General features: G+C 37.4%; 1 pseudogene; it reads left to right on the top strand.

Moving 5' to 3' along the window:
- The first annotated feature begins 815 nt into the window (after window positions 1-815).
- LOC119536738 lies at window positions 816-10,134 on the top strand (annotated as a pseudogene).
- The last annotated feature ends 1,450 nt before the right edge of the window (window positions 10,135-11,584 follow it).

Genomic DNA, 11,584 nt, shown 5'->3' with positions numbered 1-11,584 from the left:
TGGCACAGGAGTCATAGCTTTCGGGCTATCTTGGCTTTCATCATGCCTTCCTCACTAAGCTTAATCATTTCTAGCTTTTGATTTAAAGTGAGACTTGTGACTCTTCTTTCTCTTGAGCACTTAGAGGCCATTGTAGGATTATTAATGGCCCTAATTTCAATTTTTGTCTCAGGGAATAGGGAGGCTTTGGGAGAGGGAGAGAGATGGGGGAATGGCCAGTCAGTGGAGCAGTTGGAACACACACAACATTTATCAATTAAGTTCACCATCTTATATGGGCATGGTTCCTGGCACCCCGAAACAATCACAATAGTGACATCAAAGATCACTGATCACAGATCATCATACAGATATAATAATAATGAAAAAGTTTGAGATATTGAAAAAATTATCAAAATGTGACACAGAGACACTGAGCACATGCTGTTGGGAAAATGGCACTGAAGGACTTGCTCAATGCAGAGTCACAAACCTTCAAATTGTAAAAAATGTATCCGTGAAGTGCAATAAAACAAGGTATGCCTGGGCCCATTTCACTGACTTTGTCATTCACTTGGAGAGGCAATGAACAGTTGTGGCTAAAAGCATGGGTTTGGGAGGTGCACTGAATGGGTTTGCATTCCAAGTTTGCTGCTTTCTGGTTGTGTGGCCTTGGGCATGTTATTTACTTTTCTGTGCCTTGGTCTCTTCATCTGTGAACTGGGGATAATAGTAACACCTACTTCTTAAAGTTGCTGTGAGCACTAAGTAAAGTTCATACAATAAGTGCTTAAATATAGCAAGAGCTCAGTTAGTGCATACTGGTTATCTGTTATCGCAAGTATGCCTATGAGTTCTTCTACCTGTTTGCTGGTGACTCCGTGTCCACTGATAGAACCTTAAAGACACTCTCATCTAACTCCCATCACTGACTTGGTCCCTGGTACTCTCTATTAGCCTCCATTTCTCTCTTGCTCACTGAATACAGACTCTCATCTCTGGGATGACAGTGCAAACTTCCTGACCTCCTCTGGTCTGCTCCTTCTTCAGATGTACAGCTCTATTTATCACATCAACCATGGAAACCCCTTCAATATGGAGGTGCTGGTGGACTCCTGGCCTGAGTATCAGATGGTAATAATCTGGCCTCAGAAACAGGTGGGCACACAGAACAAGATGGGTTGAGTCAGTCATCTCCAGAGGGCCTGAGGAACTGGCCCTGGTCAGCCCAACCTGGGATGCATATAGGGTGGAAGAAAAGTTGGAGAACTTTAAAGACACTTCTTCAATACTTGGTTCCTCTGATTAGTTCCAAATCCTCAAACTTCCCGTCAAAGCCAAGGACTCATCTGGGCAAGGGCAAGAAGGAAGGAGAAGGAGGAGAAGGGCAAGGCTGACATGGACCTTCAGCTCTGATCTAATGGAAATTAAGGGCTGTTGGGGTGGCAGGAGTCAGTGGCAGGGACTAAAAGCCAATCTAGAGGGAAAGGTGCTGAAAAAAAATAGAAGGAAAGTTGTGTGCCTCAGACATCAGAACAGTGACTTAGAAGCAAGAAATGTGTAGAAATCACTAGTTAAACTGCCTCTCAGTGATCAGGGCAGGGATTCATAATTACTGTGTGTCAACTATGTGGAGGCACTTCACCTGTTAGAGAATATAGTCCTCAGAACAACCTTGTCAAATAAGCATTAATATCTCTGTTAGGGATTGTTACCGGTAGAAAACACGGTCCCAGGTAGTCAGGCCCACCTGATCCCTCATCAGAGAAACAAGTCTCTTTCTTTAGTGAGAAGGTGAGTTTATTGAAGATGCATCAACAAGGAACTGGAGGAAAGAAAAACCTTGCAAGCCCAGTTCAAAGTGAGAAGAATTGGTTAGGCTTTTATAACTCCAAACAGATGAAGAAATGGCCAGAAGCCAGAAGAAAGCATAAAGGGAAAAAATAATAGAAGAGAGAAAGCTGTTCTGTCAGCATTTCCTTGTTATCTTGAAGTCCTGAAGTCCTCCCCTCATTCAGGTTTGTTTTTCAAAAAGCCAGTTCCTTATCAAATCATATGGTGGTTTCCTCCTGTGGGCAATGCTGGGAAAGTTCCTGGGAGCAGAGAGCAAGTTTTTTTGTTGTCGAGATTAGAACAACAGCAAGTTATGTTAACAAGGGCTTTTCATGGTCAGAATAACTCAAGGCTGCTTGAATGAAGTGACCTTAATAGTTTTTACTCCTATTGGCTATTGAAGACAATACAAAGCATTTTCCAGCTAAATAATTATACTGAGTATTTTCTACTTATCCAGCTATCAGGATGAGAGAACTGTGGCTGAGAGATATTAAGTCTTGTGGCTGCAGGAGACCACAATGTTACAGCACTGTCTTTGTCTTTGACTAATATGACCTGAATTCAAGTTCAACTCGGCCAATTTTACTAGCTATGTGACCACAGGCACTTCTCTAAGACTCAGTTTTGTCCTCTATAAAACAGGGACAATGAAAGTATCTTCCTCATAGGATTACATAAGGTTTAAAAGAGATACTATATATAAACAACTTAGTACACAGCATGCAATTGTAAATATTGATTACCATCATTATTGCCTGAGGCCACACAAGGAACAAGTGATTAAACTGAAATGCAAACCTATTCTATTTTTGCCCCAAAGACTATGAACCTTCCCTTTTCCATGGATATCCAGTCAGCAAACTGAAACTTGGGGCCTGTCCATCTTCCTTACGGGTACAGAAGTTGAATCCCCAAATAAGAAACTGCTCCAGGTAAATATTAGCTTTCAAACTGGATCGGGACTGGGGTACAGCAAATAATGAGTGGACCCCGTTTGAGGAGAGAGGGGCACACAGGTTGGGAACCAGGCTGAGCTGCACACTGCCACATCTTCCTTCTTCCCACTTTCCATAGGGGTGTTCATTAGATCTCCTGGCTTCCCGACAGTAAGGATTTTGTGAGTAACACTCAGTTTATCAAATTCCATAGCTTGATTTCCTCGAAGTATGCTAAGCTAAATAACACAGGGTCAAATATTTCTTTGTATTTCAATAACTTTTTATTTATTATGTGTATTGGAGCAATGTAACTATACCATTCATACCTTCATTGCTTTGATCAAGGCTACCTTCAAAAAGGTGAGTCAATAAATAAAAACATTAAATCTATAAAAGCACCATGGTATGCATATATGAAAATTGGGAAGATTGTATAACAGTAGAATTCAGATTGAAATATATTCACCTAGCCTGATTCCACAGCATACCCTGCTCCTTCCAGTATTAAAAGTCAATCCAATTGTCCTGGAATCATGACCCATTTCTTTTTTTTCCAACCAAACCAGCTTTTACTGTTCCTTAAAATTTCCATCCAAGTATCGACAACACAGGAAATCACTTTGATTACTGTTCTCTTGTCACTTTTAACCCTAACTTTTGATCCCAAATGGTATTTTGAAGATTGACCTTCCTTTATGCACCTGACTGGGTTCCACATTACTTTGTGATGTTACCAAAAATTCAAATTCACGTGCAGAAATAAATGTTCCACAAATGTCAGGGCTGTCATCCAAAACAATTTCAAACTTTGATTGACAGTGGAGGTATTTAAGGATGAACTACTCCATCAGTGGGAGTGGGTGTGGGACAGTGCAGATGAAACAAGATTTGTCATATGTTGATAGTTGTTGTAGCTGGGTCATGGGGGTTCACTATACTTTCTCTCTACCTTTGTGTTCTTTTAAATTTGCCACTATAAAATGTTAAAAAACACATTAAAAATAAAATAAGAACTAAAATGTCTGTTAACCTCTTCATACCTTTGACATGGTAGTCAGAAAAAGTGGGAATAACATTGATCTAGAGTTCCATATCTAACTTGGCCATTTACTAGTACACCTTGGGAAAGTCACCATCTCTCCACTGAACTTCAGTTTCCTTATTTAGAAACTGGATGGGAGGGAGTTCACCCTGCATCCAAGTTCAGTGGGATGATTATCTAAACTAGAGATTTTAATGTCTTATCCAGATGTGTTGAATAAGACGTGTTGAATAAGAACCTGTAGGGTGGGATGCAGGATAATTTATCTAGATGAGATTTAAGTTTTTCTTTGTTAATTTTTAATAACATAAGTAATAAATGCTGATCACACAAATGGAGCAATCCATGTTGTTTTTTGAAGTTAATAACTTCCTCTCACTTCCCCTATTCTCCCCCACTCCTATCCCTTGAGGTAATGTGTCCTTGTTCACACTAACACTTTTAGGAGTATCTGTATATGTTCTTTTATAACTTTGCAATTTGCCTTTAACATATCATGGACATCCCTTTGGATCAATCAATATAGCATTAATTCCTTTTTAAAATAACTATATATATAATTTAGTCAACCAATTTCCTATTGTTTAATTCAAATTGTTCACAGTTCTTTGCCAATACAGACAGTGCTTCAGGAAACATCCATCTACACATATTTTTACAACCTGGAGCATGTTCTCAATAGGATTGATTTCTAAAAGTGGTATTACCAAGTCAAAGGATATGTGTATTTCAAAATCTGATAGGCTCTGCCAGATTACTTTTAGAAAAAGATTGCCCAAATTTTATTTCCATTAGCAGTAAAAGGAAGAACTCTTTCCCCATTCTTATCAACAACGGATGTTATTCCTCTTTTTAATTTGTGACAAACTCATGGATGATAAATGACATCTCAATGTAGATTTAATTTGAATTTACATAACTACTGGTGAGATTGAACTTATTTTCATATATTTATCAGTCATTTGGGGTTTACTCCTGAATTTGCTGTTCATATCCTTTGACCATTTTTGTACTTGTTTTTTTTGTCACTCTTAAAGTTCTGTAACAGTGTTTGCAATAAATAACACTTTCGTGTATGCTACAACTTTGCTTCGTAATTTATAATTATTCTTATTTTATTGATGGAGGCTTGACATAAGGAAAACTTCAGTTTTTATTTGTGAACTCAAATAGGTTGTATTTTTCATCATGACTTCTGAGTTTCTTTTTTGATTAGGAACATCTTTCACACTCCAAAGTTATGCAATATTTTCCTAACTTTTCTTATAATATGTTGATTATTACTTTTTAATTTCAATCTTCATTTCATCTGGAATACATTTTTGAATACCAAGAATTAAGATTTTTTAAATTTCTTTCCTCTATATTGCTACCTAATTTGCTGTACTGTGGTTAAATAAAACATTCTACTGAAACTTAAATGTCTTTTTACAAATTAAGCATCTGTGTATTTTTAGATCCATTTCTGTATCTATTTCTAGTCTTATGCTATTTCAATGCCTTTATAGTAAGTTTTAACATCCAATAAAGCAAATGTCCTTCCGGTATTCTTCTTTTTCATTTTCTTTTCCTTCTTATGGACTTATGAGCTATATGGACTTAAACTATTTTTCCACCAACTATTCATACTACTGTTGCAATTGTGAGTGGCATTGGATTTACCTTTTTTTTTTTTAAAACAATTGTGGAAGGATTGATATTCTGGGCATATGAAACCTTTTCATCTGGAAATCTGGTATGTATCTCTATTCACTCAGTTTGTTTTACACCGTTTGGTGAAATTTTAGTGTTTATGTTGGGTAAGCCCTATGATTTTCTCATTAAACTTTTCAGGTATTTATGGTATTTATCATAACTTTTAATGGAATTATTTTTCCTTTTCCATATCTGACTGTTACTACTTAGCTACTGAAAAATTTTAAGTTCTTAATTTCCAACTATGTCAGAAGATTCTTCAAAATTCTATTTTTGTTTTCTGTTGGAGTGTTTGTGTATGTGCGTGTGTGTGAGAGAGAACGTGTCTTGGATTTTCTAAATATATAATACTGATCTACAAACAAAGACAATTTTCTGCTTCTTTTTTTTTTTTCCCAATATATGTATTGGTTTTTAGTTTCTTGCCTTATTGCATACTGTAGCATCTAAGAAAACAATACTGACTAAATAGCTCCCTCCTTGTCTCATTCCTGATTTTAATGAAATGGTTTAACAACGCACATTCGGAATTATATATGAGTCTGTCTTCACGTGTTTATTTTTCTACTATTCCTATTTTCTTGAATTTTATATTTAGAATAATGACAGGATTTCATGTTATTTTGGTTTTGTTTATTTCTTTTCTTTTCCTTTTGGCAATTGATATAATCATGTAGTTTTTCCTCCTTTAATTCATTATACTGAATGATTTTCTGATTCTAAAGTAGTCTTGCCTTCCAAAAATAAACTCAACTTGTTCTTGTGTACTATTCTTTTGATACACTAGTGAATATTTTATTCAGAATCATTGCACCTGCATTCATAAATGAAGATGGTCAGTGAATCTCTTTTGTTCCTTTTGTTCTTTCTTTCTGTTTCCATCTGTCACTTATCTGGTTTTGCTTTATTTTATTTTATTAACATAAAATAACCTGACTGACCCTGACACTTTTTAAATAGTAGACATTTAATTTCACTTATAGTATTTTCTATTAGTCTGTTCAGATTCCCTATTTCTTTGAAGGTCAATTTTGATAGTTTATTTTTTGAGAGAAATCATTCATTTCTTCTAATTGGTACAACCTTCTCCTATTATTCTTTTATTCGTTTTCTCTGTTTCCTTCTGCAGGCTTTTTTTCCTTTTTCTCTTTGTCTCATTTTTCCTTAAAAATCAGAGGTTTAATTTTTTTATTGGACATTTAAAAATAAGCTTTTAAGCTTTACATATCCTTTGCATGATGTATTGTTCTCCTTTCATTATTTTCAGTTCTGTTTTTTTTTTTTTTTGTATAATTGTTGCCATTGTTTTCTTTTGGTTCATTTTGGCATTCTTTTTATAATTTCCTGAATAGTTAAACTTTGTCTATTTTAAGTCATTCTTTTAAAAATCAGACCTCAAAATATTACTATTTAGAATTCTTTAAAGTTTTGATTTTAGTCATGTTCAGGAACTGAATTTATACAAGCACACTCAAGTTCCAGAATATTTTAAAAATAGTCACACTATTTTATTTTCAATCTTTAATAATACAATTTCCAATATAATACACTCACTGCTAAAACTTTGACATGTATTGCTGCTTTTTTTTCCCTCAGAAAGAGATTCCTTCTGTGTTCCTATCTTACATTCTCAGGGACTTTGTGGCTTGCCAGAAGGGAGATTCCAAGTCTCTTTCTTCCAAGTCAGTGAGAATAATACTACATCAGGTTACACAGATTAGTATTCAAAATTCTGAATACTTTATTCTCTTTGCAGGCTTTTTGGTTTGAATAAAGTCTTACTATTAATCTGGGAAGGAACAATGTCTCATGGTTGTACCCAGTAGAGTATCTCTCCCAAGCTCTAAACACTGTGGATTCTCAATAAATGAAAGTTGAAGAAAAAGGTCCAGGGAAGGATCTGACTCTTCACCATCCCATACAGGAGATGACTGATAACACGGATCAATGCATATCTTCTATTTTCTAAAGAGCCTCAAAACTTACAAGAAGTTCTGGAAAACTGTGGGGCCATCAAAAGGACATAAATGTCCAAATCCAAGGTAGCAAGGCAGAGACAATGGACAACATCACTGCTTCTCAAAATGAGTTCGCAACTAACACTGCCAGCATCGCTTGGAGCTTGTTAGAAATGCAAATTCTCAGGCCTACTGGAATCAGAAACTCTGCGGGAGGGGACCAGAGGGAGGCAGCAATCTGTGCGGTAACCAGTGCTCCAGGTGACGCTGACATACGCCCAAGCTGAAGAACCACTAAGCGACTGTATCGATTTATTAATCATGTGGGAACAGCAGATGCAGTGAACCCTAAATCCCTGAGAGTATTTCTCACCTCTCTCTCCAAGTTGTCAAGGCAGTTTGGGTGAGAGACTAAGAAAGGTTGCATCTTTAAAGTCAGTCCAAGTGGAATACCTGAACTCATGCCTCTGTATAACAGAAGACATCCTGAAGCTCAATGCCTCCAGTAAGAGCAAGCCAGAAACTGGTGTGAGGCAGGGCATCCAAATGAGTTTAGGCAGTACACAAAGCATGTGCCAATCTATCCTGCAGCTTTTCTTTGATATTATTTCTTATAATTTTGTAATTCACTTAAGTTTTAGAATAAGGAAAGGATGAATTCATTCATTGATATAAATAAAGTATACTCCAAGCTATATTTTATGTCATATAATAGTGATACTTATCTGTAACTATTATTGTAAATATCATATATAATAAATAAAATAATATTTATTATATTATACATACTGTGTATATATACACATATAGGTGTATATATGCATATGTGTATGTATATATATACTTAAGTATATTCAAAATAAGCCACTTTTCAATGGTGCCTAAGTAATTGAGAAGGCTGCCTGAGAGCACTGGAGTGAGATGGTATCTGGAAATTATAGGAGTAGGGATGAAAGTTGCTTGTTTTCTTTTCACAGTGAGGATCCCAACTTTTAAGTTTTCCCAACTGGACACCTCTCATTCTGAGCTGGTGAATGACACCTGGGACTGGGGTAAGAACGAGAGGAGCCTGCACGACATCCAGTGCTGCATTAGACCCCGCCAGCATGCTGTCTGCTGGGCCCAGGGCATCCCCTGGGGCCACCAGGGAACCCAGTAGTGAAGTGTGAATGGCCTGCACTCTGGATGGATACCAAACACCAACAGCCTCCTGAGACAGCTGATAATTCACTACAAGAAACCTTCGCCTTAGGGGAATATTTCATTTTACCTCTCTGTGTTGGAAAATAATGAAAAATCCCACAGATCTGTGGCACAAAGTGGATTCTCTGTGGTCCCATGTGTATGGCACCAGTGGACATGCTACCCACAGAAATTCAGCTCCATTTGTTGAAACAATGAAACTTTTTTTGCCATCTAGGGCAAGCTCCCTCGTAATATTGAAGAAGTCACAAAATACCATTCTTTCATTCACAAATGTTTATTGGGCATTTATGATGTGCCAGGAACTCTTCTGGCATGGAGATACAATGTTAAAATAGACACAACCAGACACCTGAAAAGCTTACAATCTAGGGGAGGATAATGCAGTCTTTCAATTCATATGACAAGTGCTGCTGGACTAGAAAGGGTTAACAGTAACCCCGTAACTGGGAAGCCAGAGGTGGTTTCCACATTGGGATTTGGATAAAATTAAAAGCAGAACTTTAGGGTTGTGTAAAAACAACATAATCTGGCACTCAAAATGCAAGGGCAAATGCAGAAAGTGAAAGAAAAAACAAACTAAATTTGCCTATTTCAAAATATGCCTCAGGCAGGTCCCATATCCAGAAGAAGATACTTATCCAGGGTTTGAGGCACAGACCGCTTAGAAGAGTCCAGCTAGCGCCTTCACCTTCTTTGCCCATTCTTTGAGTGCAAGTCAGGTTCCTTTACCCAATCCTGTATTGCTTCATTAAAATAATGATTCCTAATCTTATTAGGTCATGTGGCTGTTCTAAAGAAACACCAAGAAAACAAAGGAAATAGGAAACGATTTTTAAGGAGACAGCAAAATTAAGTCCAAAATTAACAACAACAATAAAAATGAATAGAGTGCTATATATATTATCAATGCAATGTATTAATATCTCCAGGGAAAGCCATCCCCAATGGTTCATTTTATGAAACAGAGATAATATACCAGAGAAGACAAACACTTGACCCAAGTTTTGGCATTCCATTCCCTCTGTATTCATGGAAGATTAGTCCAGTCATCCAAAACACTTTCTCACTCCTGGTCATCTAGGTAAGATCTCATTGAGCCACCGAATCCTTCTCAACACATTTCTCCATGGAACCAACTTTGAAGCCAATTTATTGTCATCCATGTCTACGGATATATGTAAAAGAACATGGACTTTGGAGTCAGATGAACTTGGGTTTGAATCCAGGGATCTACTTACTATTGTATAAACTGGGACAACAAATATAACATCCCTAAGCCACAATTTTCTCTTCTATAACATTAGGATAATAGCCCCTACCTCATAGAATTGTGAAGAATAAATGAGTTGATGCATTAGAGGTAATTTTTCAGAGTAGCAAACATGAAAAATGGTTCAATAAAGGGTAGCTTTTATCATTATACTTAAAAAAAGCAAACAGGTTATTTGTCCTGTTAAAATATCTCTATCTTATATTGAGTTGAAAAGAAAGTTCAAGAAGCACATTTGAAGCGAACAACAGGAGAGGATTAAAAGGTTGGAGAGAGAAATACTAGGTAAATGTTAAACTGAAAGCAAGGTAATGCCATCAATTTCAGTCAAATGAATTGCAGGTAAGGAACATGTGATAAATATAAAATCCTCTCACCAGATATGTCATGAATCTTCCTAACAACACAGCACAACTACAAAATACATATAGTGACACCTGATAGACACACAAAGAGAGATTGGCAAATCCACAATGATGGTGGGAGAATTCAGATCATGCCCTCCGAAAGCAACAGATCAAGTAGATAAAAAATGAAGACAATTGAGATTTAAGCGATACCATTATAACCTGATAGTTTATTGGGGCAGGCGCTGCGTTTCCAGTCCTGGTGCTGAGACTCATCAGTTTAGCCTGTGGATAAATGCCACAGCATGTCATGTCAGGACAAAAGCAAGTGTGGACGATGTGGGGGTGAGGACTTGACAAGACTGACCACAACAAATGCATGTCCTAGGCTGCCTCCCACCCACTTCTTGCTTCTGTCATCCCCAAACTTGGAAGGTTTCTTTAATGGTTCCTGTCACCACGACAGTCTTCTCCCTCAAGTGGACTGGGGTTTCCTCCAGTTTCATGTGCCTGCTTAAAATTTCTGGCCCAAAGAGAGCACTATTTTTTTTTCTGTGAAATTACAGATATATTTTGTTATGTTTGTTTTTATCTTTTCCATTTCTCCACATAATTATTGGTAAGAAGACAGACAAGTTCACCATTTTGATTCCTCCTTCACCTAAATTTGTTTCTTGTTCATCTGGTAGCAGACAATTTCCCATCCATTGGATCCTTCATGTTCGCTCACACAGTTACCCTTGTAGTCATTTGAAACAGGGCCAAGTCTACTACGGACATTAACTCACTCTGAAATATTACTGAGTCTTGGGCCTTGCCCCTACAAAAGCAAGTGGTTTTCTCTTTTACTTTCACTAAAGCATAAACTCAGGAGTTGGGGAAGCATTAAAATTCCACTGATCCCAATGGGCTGTCCATGAAGGTCATCTTGTGTCTTATTAGGGTAGTTTGAATGGGAAAAGGGGATAGGTTGGGAGGATCTCTTTCCTCCTTCCTTCCTCACCCTGAAGATGTTCCTGTTCTCTCAGGGAGAAATCAGGGTCAGCCCAATGGAAGCAGTTGGAAACCAAGCCTAGTCTTGTCAGCATGTCAAGAGTAGCTCGTGTGCCCAGGGTGAGATTTTAAAAATTCAACAGTGATACCCAGGGATAATGAATAAAACATTTAAAACCAGTAATGGCAGCCAACTGCCAGAGGATTATGTCTTCCCAATCGCCTAATTCAGAACTGAAGATCATGGCACCTCACTAGCAGCCTCAGACATCCCCAAAGGCTACCCACGTGCTCCACCCAACACACACACACACACACAC

The sequence above is a fragment of the Choloepus didactylus genome, chromosome 6 (assembly GCF_015220235.1).
Source record: "Choloepus didactylus isolate mChoDid1 chromosome 6, mChoDid1.pri, whole genome shotgun sequence".
NCBI lineage: Eukaryota > Metazoa > Chordata > Mammalia > Pilosa > Megalonychidae > Choloepus > Choloepus didactylus.
Note: the sequence above shows the minus strand (reverse complement) of the source record. Positions and strands in the feature narration are given on the sequence as shown.